Genomic DNA, 21814 nt, shown 5'->3' with positions numbered 1-21814 from the left:
ATCTGATAGCTAGGACAAGTTCATTCACCTTAGCCATAAAGGTAGATATGTTCTATTCTTCTCCCATCTTCAACATCTCATACTTTCCTTTCAAACTTTATAGCTTAGAAACTTTGAAATGTTTATCTCCTTCATACAAGGTCTCTAACTTCTCTCAGATCTCATGTACAGTCTGCAAACCCATCACATTAGTCATCTTTGAATCGGTTAGGGCACTCATCAATGCTTCCTTATCTCTTATGTTATGTTCAGCATCCTCAATCTTAGCAGCAGTAACCAAACCATTCTGAGGAACATTATAGGTATTCTTTGTAATCTTCCAATAATCATCTCCAAGACATTTCAAGTGAACTTCCATTTGGTCCTTCCATACAATGTAATTATTCTCATCAAATCTTAGACTCTCTTTCTTGAACACATAGGTTTCCATCTTGGATCTCTTCACGTGGTCAAGCTTCTTTTGAAGGATCTAGCTCTGATACCAATTGTTGGCAACAAAAATGAAGGAAACCTAAGGAGGGGCGTGAATAATTTTTTACTGGATTAAACAATGTAAGCACAATTTCAGATCTAATCAGCAGCAATAAGAATGGAAATGAACACAATAACATCAACACACATAACACCAAGATTTTGATGTGGAAAACCCAGTTAAAGGAAAAACCATGGTGGGAACCTACCTACAATAATATGATACTCTGTAATAGTATGTGTAAATATTACAATGGGGAATGCACATGCATTCAAACACACTACCTAGAGCTCACTGCTCAAAATATAATAACCTAGAAGGATAGAACCCTTAGGGAAGGTCCACTACCTTATAATAATATTCAGACTACAATCTGGTTAATATGAACTGAAAGAATAGCATCTCCCAATGCCTGATGACAGTTCTGATTAAGCTCATTTGTTTTCCCTACAACACTCTCTACTCAACACACCATACCCAAAGATGAATTCATTTATTCACAAAATACACCACTCTCTGATAATGCAGACACAACCATGACACCCGAATCACATGAATATGACACCCATTTATACAGATCATCAACCTTGACTACAAGATCGACCAAACCATCAACACTTAATTACAAAATTAAATCACATAATACATAAATAAACCACCAGACCAATAAAATTCCATAAACAACATAGCATGGATCCAAATCAAATCCTCAAACATGCAACACCACTAGAAATCTCACCAAGATCAACCGCAACATGCTACACCATCGAAAATACCGCATAACATGAAGAATATCACTGGACCCAAAAGATCTTCAATACCATGCACAATGATCAATGCAGGCCACCAAAATATTTATGACATGATTAGGAAATACCAACAAGCATGTTAGAACCATCCGCAATAGCTGCACCAACACCACTTAATCGAATCTTCATCATCAACACACTAACACTTAACAACAACAATTAAGCAATTCGAGCTAGAAAGATAACTTGTGGAGCACCAAATCACAAACCATCTGAAATGAAGATACACATGAACATCCCAAATACTCTCCCAAGTCCACAACCAAATATATGATCATATCGGAGAACAACGGATCAAATACCGAACTCTTCCAACCACTAAATAGAAAAAGAAAACCTCAATCTGAATCAAATGATATGATCAATTAAACTTCTGGATCACTAAAACTAATAAAGAATGAAGTATCTCTAGTTGATTCATCATCCCAAATAGATAAACCAACCATATCAACTCTCTATAATCACTAAAGCATGGGAATATGTTGACATCAATAACAACAACATATCCTAGCAGCAACAATATCCAACAATATCACCCTAAAAATGCTATTGCAAGAGCACAAGTGGTCACTTGGAAAGACAAAGACCGCACATCAAAGATTAGACAAGACTCCATGGTCCAATCAACTAGAAAAGGTATGCTATGAGACCATAGAGGAGAGAGAAAAAGAGCATGGATTCCATGGGCTAGAAAGATGAATTATGCTAGGTGATCCATGAAAGAGGAAGGAAGAGTTGAAAATAGTCTAGCAAGTTGTGTTGTGCTAGTTTCACTCATCCCAAGAGAGCTTGGTGAAAAGAGAAAGTTATATAGTCTAGCAAGCTGTGTTATACTAGTCAACCCATCCCAAGGATAACCAAAGAAAGCATTGTCTCCAAGTAAATCTACCAAAATGGTGTAAAAGGATAACCAAACAAAGCATTATCTTTAAGAAAATTTTCCAAAATGATACAAAAGGGTAACCAAGGAAATTTGCTAAAAATAGTGCTACAGGATAACCAAGAAAAGCATCATTTCCAAGGAAAACTACAATAAACTATGCAAAAAGATAACCAATAAAAGAATTGTCTCCAAGGAAATCTATCAAAAATGGTGCAAAAGGATAACCAAAGAAAAAATTGTCTCAAAGAAAATTCACTAAAATGGTGCAAAAGGATAACTAAGGAAAGCTTCATCTCCAAGGAAATTCGCTATATAATACACAAGAAGTCCACATATATTCCCCCCTCCTTAAGATGGAAACATAGAGCTATGGTGGCATCTTAAGGAAAAGAATAACAAGGATACACACCTTCAATCACCAAGGAGATATCCATAAACAAGAATATACACACAACCCTAGCCAAAGTTGCATAACTCTTAAGAGCCAAGGAAGAGATAATTGTAAGATATCTTGCAACAAGTGTAAAGGGGTTCTTTTGAGGGATAAGAAGGAGGAAGGGATATTTTCCTAAATATATCTACCCTAAGAGGAGATATTGAACAAAAATAACATCATTGACCAAAAGAAAGGAAGGAGAATGAGAATTCACACTTTTATCCTATTACTAAGTAAGGGGATTATTGATGAAGGACAACACACTTTTTGGCTCCAAGTGAGGGATTTGTTTGAAATAAACATACATTATCAAGCAAGGAAGATGTTGTACCCCAAGGATACACACCTCATTCTTAAGAGAATTCTTTAGCAAACAAACAATTCCACTTAAGAAATGGCATTGTATCATAAGTAAATACCACCCAAGGGAAAAGTGGATCCTTAGAGAGAATAACAGATGGAATTCTAGCCCCCCAAGCATGAAGGTTGAGGAAAATGGAGCTATTATGTTGCTCACAAGGTAAGATTGAAAATGAAAGAATAACACCATGCAAAAACAAAGTGTCCCCTAAAAGGTAAACTACTAGAATTACATAGTGTGGAGACACATAATAGGTAAGAGGGGTGCTAAGGCACAACCTTTTCACTAAGAAAAAGCATAAGATCAATTGTGATATGTTCCTTTTCACTAAGAAAAAGCATAAGATCAATTGTGATATAGTAATCTAAGCTTTATCATATTGGTCTTTAATAAATTCTTTAAAATCTTTATAATTTCCAAGAGAATGAGAATAACTTTGACGAAAGAGACAATACACATCGCCATCTTTGTTCTTATAATTATTGACATATCTTATGAAAGGAAAAGTAACATTGTTGTCATATTTTAACCTCCAAAAGATTCTTGTAGCTAAATATTATTGATTCTCAACATGGATAGGTCTTGTCTCTTGATATATCGGGCAAGATACACTAGTGGAAGAAGAAGGGTTTTTTTCTTGTGGTAAAAGGATAGGTAAGGAAGGAGGAGGATTGTTTGATGAAGAAATGTGTTTAGATGGATGATAGTTTATATGTCTTGCAAAGTACTCCTTAAGCATTTGAACCTTGCAGAGATCATTCATAGCTATTGATGAATTGGGATATCCTAAACAATTTGTAGTACATTGTAAGGGAAGAACTATAGGAATCTTACTTCCTTTTTCTTTCTTTCCTAGTCCTTGTCCTCTATGGCCTTTTTGAATTGATATCATAGCCAACCTCACAGAATGTTTTTAATCATGAAGGAGATAGACTTTAATCATGAATTTCATTAGAATTTGTTGTACAAGGATAAGTTGAAGACTTGTTGTATGCTTGAAATCATCAAAAATCAAGTCAATTAAATAAACAGGGGAATCACAAAATCCCTATTCTAATTAACCAATTCCAAACATGCATCAATGAAAGCACACATACAAATTGACTAGATAGCAAATAATAAATCAATTAAAACTCCCTTATCAATCTAATGTATGTCGCTTCATTGCTCTTCTCTTTCTTGTAGAATGTTGCCTCTCAGAGTCACGCTATGAACTTGCAATATGAAAATGATAATTTGAAGATCATGGTTCATTGAAAATGAAAGATTGGTGCCAAATTTATGGATTCTGGATAGTTTTATTGGACGGTTGATATTGATTCAACAGTAGAGTTGATCTATGGTTTAGAATGATTGAGATAGAATGTATTGAGAGAATAAATAAAATTGATTGATAGTCATGAGGATTGATTGGCTTGTTAACTAATTTGATTGATTAGTCAACTGATTTGATTGAGGAGATGACTGAATTGATTGATCAGATCGAAAAAGGTGATTGAGAGTTAGAAAAGGTGATTGGGGAGTTAACTAAATTAACTAACCAGATAATTGGATTGACTGATTAGTCCAAATAAAGTTGATTGGGACTTAGACTCAGTGTCAATGCCAGTTAGAATTTTGGCACATGTTGTAGGAATTTTACATGAAATTCAATTTAATTTGAATTTTGATTTTTGAAAAAGCTAAATGACATGCACATTTAATTAGAAATTAAATCAAATTCAAATTTGGGAAATTTGAATTTTTCAAAAATTTGAATTAATCGGGAAGAATAAATTAGATAATTAAATAGTTTAAAGAAATTATTTAATCATGGGGAATTATAAAGTAAACATAATTAAATAATAAATTTTATATAACTAAGGTTATTAAATCGTAATTAATTAAATAATTTATTTATTTAATTAATTTTACAAAAGGAAGGTTAAATGACTAAATGATTAGAATAGAAATTGAATAATTAGTTTGTGATGAAAAATAATATTATTAATTTAGAAGAATAAAATTAGATTAAGTAAATAATTAAAGAAATATTTAATTAATAAAGAAGAAGATTTAGCATTGTTAGTAATAGGACATTTTTCCCCTCTTTGAGACAATGTTGTTTCAAAGAAAAAGTGAAAAATTTATGCCTTGGCAATGCCTCAACGGTAGTAGGGTATAATTGTGCCCCCCTAGGAAATTGGTCGAAAAATTTATAAATTGAGACCAATTTAATGATAATGTGACCATGAGTGATAGTTTTCAATTTTGTGAAGTTTGAGCTCATTTGACTGACCTATAAGGTGTGCAAAGTTGAATGTGACCACGACCGTTTTGGTGGAAAAGCCCTAATTTTGGATATAAATAGAAATTTATAGGCTTCATTTTCCTCATTTCAATACTAGGAGATAGGAACTTCAAAGCGATTCTTTAGTAGATTGTGAGCATTTAGAGCATGGTGGTTGGCATTGGAGTGAGGTCATACCAACGTCTAGAGGGTATAGGCGGCATGGGGAGTACCCTTAACCAACTTGTCGAATTTTGCCTGATTTTTGTTGATTTTGAATTTTTGTCAAAATTATTAAATTTATCCTTTTTGCATTTGATTATCGAACATTTCACGTGTGTGTTTATATTTTCACAATCATGATTTTAATTTCGTATCCATTATCCCTTTTACATATGTTGATAAAGATTTCACATTTGTTGTAATGATTTTGCATACACATTAAATATTTCACATTGACGTTACTATTTCACAAAATATTTAAGTATTTTGCAAAGTGGCTATCTATTTTGCAATTGACTGGTATAAGGTTTTGCAATTTTGCATTTGTTCAATTGGCAAAATTTTACAATCTTTTTTCTAAGTTTGATCTGATAATCAAGCATATGATGATTTTGTATTGATTCATGTTTGATTTTTCTTGTAAGAAGGAGATGTTTCTAGTTATTGGCACATGTCATAATAGGCCTAAGGGATTGGCCTTGTGCGATGAGGATTGAGGTTTTTTTCGTCGAGTTGGTTTGCAACACATTTTGTCTCTATGGGCTTACAACCAACAAGGGTTTGATTACTCCCCTTGTGGAGAGATGGCATACAAAGATGTGTTCATTTCACTTGATAATAGGTGAGGTGTTAGTGACTCTAGACAATGTATGGAGGATTTTGCATATGAAAAATCAAGTCCACCACGAAGACATTCGTAAACCGCTCTACCATAATTCTTGGTAAATAGACCCAATTTTGGTTTTATAGTACATCCCAACAAAGGACAACCATATTTGTTTAATTTATCTCTTTCTACTTGAATACCATGTGGTGGGCCTTGAGAAGTTTTTGAATAAGTAGGAGGAATTCGTAAATATTTTAGGCGTAGAGCCCATAAGGCTTTTAGTCAAAATGCATTACCTACAATAGAAGTGAATAGGATAGTAATAGAACCTTCTTCAAAAAGATCTAAAGGGTAAGCTAAATAGGCAATAAATTGATTCTCCTCTCCAGGAATGATTTCAATATCATATCATTTCCTCTTGTAACAATCAAGACTGGTAAGTCCATCAGTCCAAACAGTCGTCCATGTACCAGTGGAAGATTCAGCTGCTACTACTGCTCTCGCTTCTTTGAGGAGTACTCCAGGTTGAGGAGTGACTTATAATGTTGCTAAGATATTAGTATCTTTGGTCTAATATTCTAGAGTATAATAAGTTAATTTGTAATCTTTAACACCACCTTTGAATTCGACACTTGCTTTAGTCTCTATTTTTGGTGACATAAATAAGTCCCTCCCTATGATTTTTTGGTTAATAGCCCTTACAAGAACGAACTCTACTCAACCTGGGTGTCAAACATAAAGAATCACTTTTGTATTACAAAAAAAATTGTAATACAAAATACTCATTTTGTAGCCTTTATTGTCAAAAAGGCTTTTCTTTCAAGTGATATTGTATCATTTTATGTATGTGTAATGCCCCTACCCTAGTCGGCCTTGTAAAACCCGTTTGACCTTGGTTGACTTCCTATGTGGCATTCTTGAATGGTTGATTTACTATTGTGTAATGTGGTAGAGTAGATAATGTAAATAATTGTGCATACCTATTATTGTGCTTTTGCATTGATGCTTGTGTAAATGTAATTGTTCTCTAATTCTTGTTACAAATCTCGAGCTAATGCCTTCATTGAATATGTATATATATGTATGCTTGTGTGACTCATGGTTGCAGGAGATTGCAAGTACTATACTGCCTAGGTGCGAGGTTCATCTCCGTCAGGATTTCGCAGGGTTGAGTATACCTCCTTCATCCTTAGAATTTGGATTAGGTGGTCATAAAACTCTCGTCATGCCTTAGTCATGATCAGGTGAGCGTTGTGTGTGGTCCATCAGGTTCCTTTTTCGTTTGGGTTGAGTGTCATGTGATTGGTGGGCTTTCTTGGTTTGCGTGCCTTGCGTGTGGTGAATGGAGTATTTTAACCTAAGTATTTAATTAAATTTAATGTGTTGATTTACGCATTAGTAATTGAGAAATTAAAATAGACAGGTTTCTCTTAGGTGAGTAATCATTAATTAAAAAGATCGCTTTATTTATGTTGTAGCGAATTTAATTTAATGGTTAATTTTAAATAATGAATTTAATTAGTTTATGCGTTTTTTTTTTAAAAGAAATATTTAAAGTTATTTGAAATATAATTAATTTAACCTCTTTTGCATTCTGGAAAAAGAAAGGTTAATTTTACTTATTTAAGAAAATCATATTTTAGAAAAACAAGTTTAATTTATAAGTAAATATGATATAATATGAAAGATTGTTTTTGGGAATTAATTTAATTAAATATTTACCCTTGACAATATTGCGAAAATATAAATGTTGGCTTAATTAATATTGAGAAATTAAAATTTAATAAGAGAAAAGCATTTTAATTAGAAAATCAAGTTAAATTAATTAAATAGTTGAAAAGAATTATTATTTCCTTTTTATTTAAAAAAATGCTTAAATTCGAAATTAGAAATTACATGAGGGAGAGAAAAGCATTTTTTTTTATTTAGTTAAAACAAAATAAAACAAAATGCTCTTTTATTAAATATTTAATTATTGGAAAATATTTTTGGGGAAAACCTAAAAAAGTTTAGGTTTCATATATATTTTTAAAAATTATTTTATTTGGGGAGTTCACGGGAAGGAGGCGACAGTCTATGGGAAGAAGAAATTTTCATGCATGTTGGGGAAATAAGGATCTAGAAGGAGGGTTTGGCGTGGATGTCTGGTTGCATGAGCTCTTCCTCAAGATTTTCCAGGAAAGCTTCCAAGGTTGGATAGCTTCTACCTATTTTAATTTTTATTTATATATTAGCTCAATAAAAAGTTCTTTCTTTCTCTGTAGTTATCTGTGTGCTTGAAAATGAATAAATGGAATATGGTTGGGTCTCCCTTTTCTGGCTAAGCTTTGTTTTAGTTATTTATTTAGGATATTATGTTTTTGGTTTTCCAGTTTGAGTCACAGGGGTTGTGCTGGCAAAATTTTGCCATGAATACCCTCCTGTGTTTTTCAGCCTATGTGTTTCATTCTGGGAGTTTCATTGTGGAAGAATGAGGAATAGAGTTAAATTTCTTCCTTTTCCCATTCTTTTGCTGCCAAAATTTATTTGAAAAGTTCAGCCAATTTGGCTTTGTGGAGGAAAATTGATTTGGTTTTGGTATTTTTTTTCCAATCTCTGCTAATTAATTTTGTGGGGTTATAGTTTTAAATGTTTTTAAAAAACAAATAGTGCTGTGATTTTATTTAACTCCGTTTTCTAGAGTGTTGGAGATGAGATTTTAATAATCTCTACTTTTGTTTAAGAGATTTCATTCATCTCTATATTCATTTTTATTTGTTTTTTAAAAAAAAAAAACAAATAATAAAAAGAAAAAAGAAATAAATGAATGAATAGAAAGTATTTGTTTTATTCATAAAGTTTTTAATGATTTATTAAACATTATTAATATATATTTATTAATGAGAATAAATATAGTAATATAGTAATTAATATTTAATTGGGTTATTATGCATCATTAATTATTAAACGTGTATATTTTTATTAACCGTGGGTTACTAAATATATATATGAATTAATATATTTATACTTTTGGACCTGTAACATTTGGGAAGCATCTTTTTGAAAAGATAGAATAACTTTCTTTTATTGGAGATTTTTAATATAAATCTAGATAGAAAGATTTTCTTTTATTAGAGATTTTTGAAATAAATCTAGATAGAATAACTTTCTTTATTGGGGATTTTGAAATAAACCATATTTATTATTCGACAATGTTTAAATTTATATATTTTCCAAGGATATAATATTTTTGGATTTAAATGATATGGGTCTTATGGGTAGTTTAGAAAGGGAATTCTAAAGTATAGGAGTAATTTGGAAAAGGGGATATTTAACATTGGGCATTCTAAAAACTCAAATGATATGCTATTGAATTATCCAAAAATTAATAATGCATCGATTTGAAAATTGACAAGTTAATGATATCCTCATTAGTAAAATAAATGGTTTAGTTATGCCCTTCTTCAGCTTTGTGGTATAGACAAAAGGAAATATGACAAGTTCAAATTTATGTAATTATTGGCCGATGTGGTCGTTGTACAATGGTTGTGTTCGCCTATAAGGCAGAGATGTAAAAGACATGAACCTTATGTAATCTTAACTTAAATAATTGCCAGAGGGGTCTTGCAGTTGAGCAAACCTGGAGATGTAGCCCTCTAGGGGTGAACTCCGAGATCATATTTGTGTTTTGCGATGCTTTTGTCTCTGATGTTTTATACTTAGTGCTAGCATGTATGGTTGCATTTTGTAAGTGTATAAAGGGGATTTAATGGAGTTATTTCTTGAATGCATGAATAAAGTCCTCTTGTTAAATGTAGTAATTAGGGTCATAAAAGATTGTTAATATGATTATGGAAAGTATTTTGTTAATGTTAATGAAAAGAAATAAGCATGGAAAGAAACTCACTAGGCTACAACTATTGGATTAACTTGTCATAAAGCTTGTAATTTGAATGTAATGAATGGATGACAAAAATTGGTTTAACTGTCATAATATCTAAAATGAAAATCTAATGGATGAACCTCATTTAGTTAATTACCTTTTTATCTTAATAAATGAACATCGTCATATTCAATTTATTTCACTAAATTGGATGAATTCATTTAGTTATTTACGTTTTATTCTAGATAAATAATCTTCACCAAATTAGCTTCATTTTAACTATAATTGGATGAACTCAATTGGTTACCCACATTATAACCTTAATAAATGAACTTCATCATATTAGCTATAATTGAACCAAAAAGGGGTGAACTCATTTAGTTATTTATATTTCAATCTTAATAAATGAACTGCATCATCTTAACTTTACCTTAGCTATAATGGGTGGACTCATCGAGTTAGTTATATTTTAACCCTAATAGATGATTTTCATTATGTATTTACATTATCACCTTAATGAATGAACTTCATCTCTTAGCATTATTTTAACTTCAATGGATGAACTCTTTTGGCTATTTACATTTTAACCATCTAAAAATGAACTTCAATATATTAGTTATATTGTATCTAAAATGGATGGTCTCACCAAGATAACCATATTTAAACCTTAATGGGAGAATTCTTAAGCTGCCTACGTTTAAAATACATTGAGTAAATATCCTCATGTTAGCCTCATCTCCAATAATAATAGATGAACGCTTCCTAAATTCTAAAATGTCAATTCATCGAACATATTATATCCATGTCTTAAGTAATAACTTATATTTAAGATATCTAGCTTAATTGGATCTAATGTCGAGAGTTGAGTTAGGTGTAAGGTTACGTAATCACGTTGTGAAACTCCTTAGGATTGTTGAGTCTTCCACTGTGTTATCAAACTCCTTAGGATTGTTGAGTTTTTTTTTATAATAATAATAAGTGTTAATAACTAGACACAACATTAAGATACATTGGAGTTATCTAAGCGTTAGATAACTCCAATGTATCTTAATGTTGTGTCTAATTATTAACACTTATTATTATTATAAAAAAAAAACATTTACACTCTGTTTGAGTGTTTTAGCTTTATCCCTTCAGGGTTTCCTGGCGGGGCATTACAGTATGTATGATGCAACCCAATTTCTTATTTTTATTGACTTGAGGACCTTTCCACAATTATAATTTTCTATAGAAGTAAATATAGATTTCTTCATTTTAGGCAAAAAAGAAAATGAGAAAAAAAATGTAATAGCAAACCTTATTGGCATAGGTGGAAATGTGCCTAGTTATTGGCTCAGCAAGTTCAAGACTTCTTTATGATCTTTATCCATTTTATTCCAATTTCATCGATTAATATCTCTTTATCTCAACAAAAGAGCATCAACAACCTCTAGTTGTGTTCTATCTCTTTGGAGATCCACATCAACCTTGATTACTTATCTATTGCCTTTAGCTCATGCACGATCAACTTTAGCTAGTCTAAAAATTTCCGAAGCCTCTTGAAGATCAATATCAATACCTCTTTCTACATTATTTACCAATAATGTGATTTCATTATTGTCTATCTTGGAAAAACAACCCATCAAAGCCATAGTGGACCACTAGGTATTGAGTCATATTTTAATGACTCCTATATCCAGAACTATTACAATTGCAGTTTGGTTGGGTAATACACCCATTTGACCACTATTGGTAGTTAGTATTTTTTCATGAACTTCTAAATCCCAAACAACTCAATTGGGAGTGATTACATGAAGATTTGGGTTCATTTTGTTTCTTTAAATTTCTTTTAAGTTCATAGCCTTTGCGGTAGCTCAATCAATGTTACCTACCAAATAGAAAGACTGTCGAGGTAGATGATCTAATTCTCTAAAAAGGATCATTTGAAAACCTCTAATTGTCTATATTAGACTAAAATATTTACTAGGGGAACCAATGAATACCTCCACTACAAAAAAGGGTTGTGACAAAAATAGTTCAATTTTTCTTGGTCTTGCCACAATTAAACGATTGTCTTCTGATAATTCGTCTAGTCCAAGAATAGCTATAATATTTTGAATTTCCTTATAACATTGCAAAGTTTGTTTAACTCCTTACAAAGTTTCATAATGTTCTTTTCTTACGATCAAAGTTTGGAGCATAGTTGAGGTGGAATCTAATGGATCTACCACCGAATAGATCCCCTTGGTAGCTAATCCTCTTGATAGAACAAAATGGGTCAATGAAATGAGTTTCAAACTTCACTTTTGATAAATGATTAGGTTTCTCATTTCTCCCACCCTAAAAAAGGAAGTATTAGAAATAAAGAGATCTACTTCAGATTATCCAGATACAAATCTTTTTAAGATGTGACTATTTATGTTCTATATAAAAAATTTGAAGAATACTTTCCTACTAGGAAAGTACTTCACGTATTTAGGATCTGATGCTACATCAGTGTTCAATAGCCTAGTAAATCAACTCTATTACATAATTTGTTTCCTTTTTTTCTCCCATGAGTAGATTTGATCGTATCGACCCAAAATTTTAATAATTGATCTTTATGGTGCTTTTTCCATCAATTGAACTAATTTTATTTTATCCATGGACCATCCAAGCTATATTTATTGATTCATATTTGGGCTCATTTGAAGGATATTCTTTTGATTACAACTAATAAAAAATCATTGTTTTGGATGGTGCATATGTAGAAAGCCTCTTTTTTTTCTTTTCCATAGTTCTAAATGAATTCATTCTATAGTACAGATAGATGTACCTAATGACATATCAAGGTTGTATTATTAAGAGCTTGTGGTAAAGATGGGTTTTGTTCTAATGCCTGGAAAAAATATTCCAAAGCCTTAGTATGTTCCCCATTACTCATGTGGATAAGACCTATATTATATAATATATAACATTGGTCATAGGGGTCAATTTCCATTCGCATGGCTTCATAATAATTTTGTAAAGCTTCTACATATTACCCTTCGGATTGAGCTTACATTTGTTATGGTCGTTCATTCGATTTAAATAATCTCCACTTCAAAACTGTACATGAGAATTTCACCTCATACTGCTCCTCCTTTTTTTATAGAATAAGGGAATTAATTCATTAAATAGACAAAAAAATATTTTCCTATAATATGAATTAACAAGAACTATTGTATTTTCGATGAATATGTAGCTATCCTTCTTGCAAATATTTTTTCTAAATACCAAGAATTTTATCTTACTATAAACATAACCTCTACCAATTTATTTTTCCTTAATTCTTAATTTAGAGATAGGTATGAAGAGCCTTATTTTTTTAGGGATAAATATTAAGGTTTTTGATATGAAGATTATGAACCTACTAGGGTGGGTATTGAATAGGCAAAGGTAATCTGACTGAAGGTAGGAGGAGGATGTTCCAGTGGGTTCAATTCATTTTGTGAGAATCATGGAATTAGAAGACAATTATACCCCTCAGCAGAATGGAGTTGTTGAAAGGAAGAACATAATTGTCTTGGATGCTACAAGGACTATGTTGATTGAAGGGAATGTTCTGAAGATCTACTGGAGAGAAGTTATAAGCACTCGTGTTTACACATTCAACATAGTTCATATTAAAGGTGATATCGGTAAGACCCCTTATGAGCTATGGTTTGGTCATGTTCCTACTGTGAGATATTTCAGAGTATTTGGTAGCCTTCATAAGAGGCTTGTTCAGCTATTAAATTTTTCTAGATTATATGGCTGGCTTCTCTTCAATAAGACATCAAAAATGATGTAGACTATTTGCCAAAAAATAAAAAGACATTTTGAATTGATATGGGAATGTTATATTTCAATGAATCCTATGTTTATTGTATCATGTATGGTTATTCTATGTAAATCACATTGAAGTTAATTTAAACAAATTGAATGGTTATTTTCAACATAACAGATTGATTTCATTTAAACATATTCAACGATAATTTTGAATAAATCAGATTGAGTTATTTTGAACACCTTAATCGAATGATATTGAATTATTAGATACATTAATTACGAATATACAACTGTATATAAAGGAATTACAAGATGATGTTCTAAAAAGAACAAACCATTAAACTAAATCTTAAAAAAGCTTAAAACGCTAAATAAAGCTAAAAAGCTTTAAATGCTAAATAAAGCTAAAAAGAAAACTACGTGTTCTTATAAAAGAAGCAATAGTTTCACTTAACGAACTAAAAAGCAAAAAGCAAAAGCTAAATAAGTCAACAACTAAGATGACCATTATAGAGTAGATATACTTAGTTGTTGGTGGTGCTTTATCGGGAACTACTGGTATTGGATCAACTGCATTTCGTGTCCTTACCCTAGCTGCTTCAGGTCCTGAGAATCAGGTGCGGCAAATCGAAAGAAAATGCCTCTAGAATCACGTTTGTTCTTTTAAGGTTATCCGATAAACTTCATAGATAGATAGAGATATAGATATAGATATAATGATCTCGATTCTGGTAACTAGAGAGAGAATAAAGAAAAGCATAATTACATATAGAATAAAGAATGACCAACGACACGATCCCCAGAGATGCCCAGATAGAGTTTTAACACTCTCTCGATGTAGGAGGTCGAAGGAGAATGATGTGTCTTGTATCAAGAATGACTGGAAGAACAAGGTGCATTTAGCTCTTTCCCTCATAGGGGAAGGAAATCAAGTCAAGAAAATAAATTCTTTTCGATCTGAGATTGCGTAATTACATAGATAATAAAGCATCATTTGATATAAAAAGAATTACCAATGGATACGGTGTTAGTCGAGGGGAAAGCGAACGGTCTGCCCAAATTATTCCTGCGGTGAATAGGTCATCGACCTTAGTATACTATTGGCTATGGTAACTTTCAACCTGAGACTCAAACCAAAAAGCGTGTTATTACATATATAAAGTGAGACAAATATAGATTCGTGTGTTACTACATATAGAAAGAATGACTGGAAGAAATGGACTTTTCAATAAGTGCTTTGGTTCAGTAAGTGCTTCGTGATTTCTTGATTGAGGGGAATATGGGGATTATTCATTTCAACAATATCTGATGGTTCTAGTGGTATCCGAAATACAAATGAGATGGATGTTTGTTGCCTCAATCATTCTAACTATCCCTTCATTAAAAAGGTTGTATGTATTCTAACGAAGATCCATGGGGAGCTGGTTACTTATAATCACAAGTCAGGGATCCCAGTGCTTTGCAATTTTTACGATTGTGAGCAGCATGATCTTGGGATTGAGGCACTATAGCAGATCAGCTAAGATCATTTGATGAGGGGGTATAATGACCTTACCATCATTATGTGCAATTTGATAGTAGGAGTATTTGTTGTAAATCAACGGAATCATGGATTCCCAGTGGGATGGGGAAAGGCTCTAGCTGGTATGATCTGAGAGGGTCGAGTGTATGATTAGGGCCCTTGTGTTCTTGTGATGTTGTACTATCAAAATAATTGTGTGTTTTACTTAGTTTATTTCTCTATCAGTTACGGGATCATGTTCCTTCAGGTTTGGGCATGGGAGCATATTGTTGTTTTCTAGCTAGTAATTCATGTTCAATTGCAGGTGGAGGATCCATACGCATACAAGTACATAGGTGCTATCCACTATAGAGGGATGGTTCATACCTTATATTGGCATCATTTTATTGATGTCTTGTGCATTTCATAAGGAGACCTCATTTGGATTGCCTTGGATGGGCTAATGATGCACAACATCTACCCTATTGCAGGCAGTAGAGATATCTAATTGGGAGGATAGTTACCTCACAATGGATTATTGATGTGCATATGTTAGAGTAGGTATTGAGATAGTTTGTTGAGGTGCAAATACTTCCACAGGTTACAACATATTTTTCTCGGTCGACTCAAGAGGTGTTGGATTAGGGGGCTTGCATCAGTTCTCATGTTGGGTATGTTGAGTTTGACAGTTTGCGACTAATATAGTTGATGTGGAGTACATGGGTTGTTGATCCAGGGATGATATTGTAGTATGATATATGGTGGATAGCACATTGACCCATTCCTTTGACAAATCCTATAGTTTTGATAGTTGGAGAGATGATACGTAGATATAGACAGTAGCAGGGTGGTGACAATGGTGATGGTGATGGAGGGGGTGGGTATAAGGGAGATGATGTTGGAGGTAGGGTTGTTGTGAGAGGGAGAGATGGGAGGAGAGGAGGTTTGAGAGGAGGGAGATTAGGTAGAGTTGGTGCCATGGTGGCGGTAGCAGTAGAGGAGGAGGGAGAGATGTAGGTGGATATTAAGGGGGAGAGTGATTTAGATGGGGATGGTGATGATTCCTCTTTGGAGTCATCTAGTTAAGATGGGGAGAGTGGAGATAATGATGATGATGATGATGATGATGATGATGATGATGATGACGATGATGATGATGATGATGATGATGATGATTGTGATGATGATGGGAAATGGGTGGGAGTAGGAGGAAAGGGCCATTAGGTGGAGTGATGGATAGTGGTGATGTGGGAAGTGGTTAGGGTGAGAATTATAAGGATGAGGATATGTTGGAGTTAGAGGATGTTCCTATCAGAGAGGATGTCACTTAGATACCTAATCCTTAGGCCATTAGGGGCTAGATTTAGGGTTATAGGATTAGCTCGAGTATGTATAGGCTTGCTTTGATAGTGGAGCATAGACATTGGGTAGAGGACAGGGTCAAATATGTAGTTGATGAGACCACTTGGGTGCAGGAACATGACATTTTGATAGCCGAGAGAGACAGGTTGCAGGCTAAGAGAGATGATGTTGTCAAGAGAACTCAAGTATATATAGATGCATATCAGTGGTATTTTTTCCTTGGGTATAGAAGGTTGATCTACTGTAGGTTGCCTTTTCGAGGTTATCATGGAGTTGTCATACTGGTGCTAGTATTTTGTGGCTATAGTACTAGCTAGGTAGAGAGTTTCAAGATATCAAACTTATAGGTCACTGAGCCAATCATAATCATAGAGCCGCAACATGAGTAGCGGGGGTGTTATGGGTCCAACTTGGCCACTGCACGTCATTCAGGTATAGGATCTAATGGGAAGGCTCCTAATAGAGGTAACATTAGTTGAAACTTTCATTAAGCCTTTGGGCCTTTTGTATTATTGTACCCTGATGAATTTTCAATATAAATCTATGAGATGTAGTTTTGACTATGCCCTATATGATGTGTTATTTATTTTCCTATATGCATGTTGATGTTATGGTGTGATGCAATGATTCATGATCTACTTCCTATATGCATTATGTAGTATATGATTTTTATAATGTGATGATGGTTTATGACCTATATGATGTCATAGCTTTACATGTAGTATTACTTTGTTTTTATATGATATGCAATCTAATGTATGAATTAGTTATGTGATTAATGACTCCACATGATAGTGATGGTAAAATGATGCTTTGTGTCTATTGTATGAATATAATGCAATGCATATGACTTTATATGCAAACTTAATGAGATGCAAATATTCTTATGCTCTAATAATGAATGCATGATGGATTATTGTTTTTGTGTACCAAAGTACTTTTTGTTTCATGACCCAATTCTTATAGGAATAATTTATAGTAAAAAGATATGTTAGTAATATGGAAAGAATTGAATGAAAATGATTTGATAGAAAAAGAAATGATATACTGCTTTGAATTCTCATGATTTTATTTTAGTGCAACATTCTCATCGTTGAGCCTTATTATATTTCAATGGAGCTTTGTACACTAGGGTATAAAGAACCAAGGCGTAGATGATATCCCATTACGGAAGAAAACACATTGTAGACAAGGAGTGAACCCCTCCATTTTGGGTGTAGCACTAAAGGTTGAGGTATGGACGATAGTCACAAACATACCTATTGTTGACTTTCATTTTTTCATAGGATACTTGTTGAATGAACGTACCAAGATAGACACCCAAAGTACCATTGTCGTAGAACTTCATCGGTTCACACCACAAATAATAAACACAGAAAGAGACCATGAACCATCCCGACTCCTCTATTCACTTGTGGACATCCTTGAGTAGCATAGGAACATGACTTGTCACAAATTCCTAAGAAACACGACTAACTAGGACCAAATCCAATAGCCAAATTGATCTGTGTCATTATTTTGATTGCTTGATGTGATGATTGATGTCTGATTTCATAGATCAAATACCTTGTGTAAGACCAATCTATCTGGTTTAGAGTGTACCCTTCCCTGGTTAAGACAAGATGTTGATTGATTGATAGGTTTGGACGATCCGATTGATAAAATAGTTGATCGGTTTGATTGCAAATCTTGATAGGATAGTTTTTTTTTTGTTAATCTTTGTGTGAAGCATTTACTGGATATTTGTTGAAGTGTTTGATCTTTGCGGGATAGTTTATTGCAAAGTTTTTGTTTGGGATTTTTTAATTTTTAGGGCTTTTTTCAAAACAAAAAAAAAAATTTAGGACATTATTTGATTTTTTTTAGGATTTTTTTCAAGACTTTTTATGATTTTTTGTATTTTTTCAGGACATTATTTGATTTTTTTAGATTTTTTCAAGGATTTCTATGATTTTTTGGGATTTTTTTAGGACTTTATATGACTTTTTGGGAATTTTTTCAAGACATTATATGATTTTTTGGGATTTTTTCAAGACTTTATATGATTTTTTTTGGATTTTTTCAGTATGCCCCTTGTTTGTATGATCGACAAGAGTGCATGCCTTATTTACAAATTGGATACCCTAAATTGATGACTACTGACCATGGAACTTGGCATGAATGCTCTTATTATGCAAATATAAGAAAATCCAAGATAACTTTCAATCTGAACACGGGCAATTGTGTGAGTTTATCACTTTGTAATGCACCAATGAGATTGAGGTTGCAAAACATTTCAGAGATAGGGAGTGAATCCACTCTCAGAACCTTTGGTCTTCTTAACTAAGCGCACCAGTTGATGAGGATTTACATCCAAAAGAGAAGAAGGATCTTCTATTGAACCCTGAAACTTTTATCTTTGATTACCTATGTGTGTGCAAGTGAGATTATTCCAACTCATATGACCATTATTGACCCTTAGAATCATGTGTGATTAGCTACATGAGTTACCCTAACTTCAGAAGCATTCTAGATAGAGCCTCGCCACTAGAAGACGTTAATAGCCCCGACAAGGTTATCATTGTAATCTCAAAAGTATTGCTATATTATTGGTCAAGAGTCCATAGCCTCGGTGGATTTACTCGTATATTCCCAATGCCAGGGATTTTGATATTCTATTTCATGCTTTTTTTATTTTATTTTCTTGATATTTATTTTCTTGCTCATTGTTCCCTTTTGATCTTTTGATATAGCTTTTATAATCATTTATATTTTGTGTGTTGGCTCATAAGCAATAAAGCTCTCATGGGTTTGAGAAATACAACAATGCAAAAGTAGGATTTTAGAGTTTTCACTAGCCACATTGTCAACAAGGTATCGACAATGACTTAGAGCAAATGATTAATGTGTAAAAGATATAGCAACTGAGAGATTTAGGTAACAAGACATAATAGGAAATCCTCTACCCTACTAGAGAGAAATCCTAATCATAAGATAACATTGGAACTGAGTAACCTTGGATTTCAATAATTTCATGAATGAGTATCTAGGAAATGGACTTAATCATAATCACACAGGTGCAGACATATGACCAAGCAACACAAGCACCCTTTATGCAAATGAAAACATCCTATTTGATGAAAATGCAATGCGACTATTTTCTAGAAACAATAAAATGCTAACGTAAAAGAAAATGAGAAAGAAACTAAACTAAACAGCTACTAAATCTAATATTTCTTTAAGTGCATGTTGTTAATTCCTTTGAGCAAGAGGTCACCTTCCATGGTTGCTAAGTTGTACGCTCTATTGCCAAGGACTCTTGTGACTACATAGGGACCCAACTAGTTTTGTTAAAACTTACCTAGTCGTTCTCTGTCTGCCAAATTTCTCTGATTTTCTTTGAGAAATAGGTCTCCTATCTCAAAGAATCATACTTTGACCCTCTTATTGTAGCTCCTTATTAGTCTATTATGATACCCTTGTAGATGATTCAGAGTGTTGTCTCTTTTAATCAAGCATTTCTAGTTCTTGTAATCTTTCCACTCTATAGTCTTCGTCTGAAATTATATACCACAGGGAGACACAAAGATCAAGGAGTATGGAGTAGTGCTTGTGGCTGTATGGGCACATGTTCTATAGGCCCAAAGAGCAGGATTCAACTATAGGTTCTAATCTCGTCCAACATCATTAACAACTTTCTTGAGAATTTTCAAGATTGTCTTATTTGTTGCTTCTACTTGGTAGTTGCTTTAGGGATGGTAACGAATAGCAAAGTGATGTTGAATGTATAATTGATCGCATAGCTTATGCACCTCCTTATTATTAAAGGGTCGATCATTGTCTATGATTATGCACACAAGGACTCTGTACTGGTAAATAATGTAATTAAGGAGAAAGCTTTCAATGTGTTTATCAGTTGTGTATATAAGAGGAATCAGCTCAACCTACTTACTAAAGTATTTAGTGGTTTCCAGAATAAACATATGTCCATTAGAATAGGTAGGGTTTATCTTCTTCACAAGGTCATGCCCCCATTGTGAAAAGGGTCATGGTGATGTGATAGCCTAGAGATCCTGTGAAGATGTGTGGATGAGATCCCCATGTATTTGACATTGTCTACACTTATACACATACTTGTAAGCATATTTTTCCATGGTTGGCCAATAGTATTTTGTGTGCAAGAGCTTCTTAGCTAGGTTGAAACCACTAGAATGAGCTCCACAGATTCCTTCATGTACTTCTTTTAAGTCCAATTATGCTCCTTCTATATCTAAGTATCAGATGAGTGTCCCATCTACGCTTTTTCAATGCAAAGTATCTAGAATGATGACATATCTTGATGCTTGCCTCATTAAAGTCTTTTGTTGATTATAGGAAATATCAAGAGGGATGTACTGATCATGGAGATATGAATATGTACTTGTACCATGGGGATTCAGGACCAACTATCATACACACACATTCTGATTGAGGGATCTCATATGCTAGTACCAGCTATTATTCTACTAGGAATTCAAAATGTGTTACATTATTTGGCATATCTACAAGGGACCCAATGGTCTCCATTGCATTGACTTCTTTGTTCTATATTTAGAAAACTTTATGAAAGAAAATATTATTTAAATACTATTTAAAATTATCCACCATCCACTTATATGGCATCAACTTATAATCTTTAGTGGTTTGTCATTACTGAATTGATTAATTATGGGCTATAAGTCACCATGCACATGTAAATATATGATTTTTCATCGTATTGTCATGTAGAGTCCTATGATGATGGCCTCATATTATGCTATGTTATTTGTACAAGGAAAGTTGATCCAGTATGACTTTGGAATTGAACCACCTTGGGGTGTCACAAAGAGGATGCCTACCCCTACTCTGTGATTAGTATAGGATCCATTAAAGTATAATTTCCATATGGTAGAAGCTGCCAAAGAGAATAGTGACTCATTAGGAAAGTTTGTTAGTAGTGGTTGATTGTCTTGAACAGGGGATTTTGCCAACTATTCTACTATAATTTGTCCCTTGATAGATTTTTGATCCACATATTCAATATCAAATTTACTGAGGATCATGACTCATTTTACCAATCTTCCTATCAGTACAACTTTGTCTAAGAGCTACTCAAGAGGGTTGATGCTAGAAATGAGTTTCACTTTGTGGTTGAGCATATAGTGTCGAAGTTTTTGAGATCCAAAGATCACTGCCAGACATGCTCTTTCAATAGGGGTATAGTTCAACTCATATCCCACCAATATTTTGTTGATATAATAAATG

The sequence above is a fragment of the Cryptomeria japonica genome, chromosome 9 (assembly GCF_030272615.1).
Source record: "Cryptomeria japonica chromosome 9, Sugi_1.0, whole genome shotgun sequence".
Lineage (NCBI taxonomy): Eukaryota > Viridiplantae > Streptophyta > Pinopsida > Cupressales > Cupressaceae > Cryptomeria > Cryptomeria japonica.
This window is presented reverse-complemented; position numbering follows the sequence as displayed.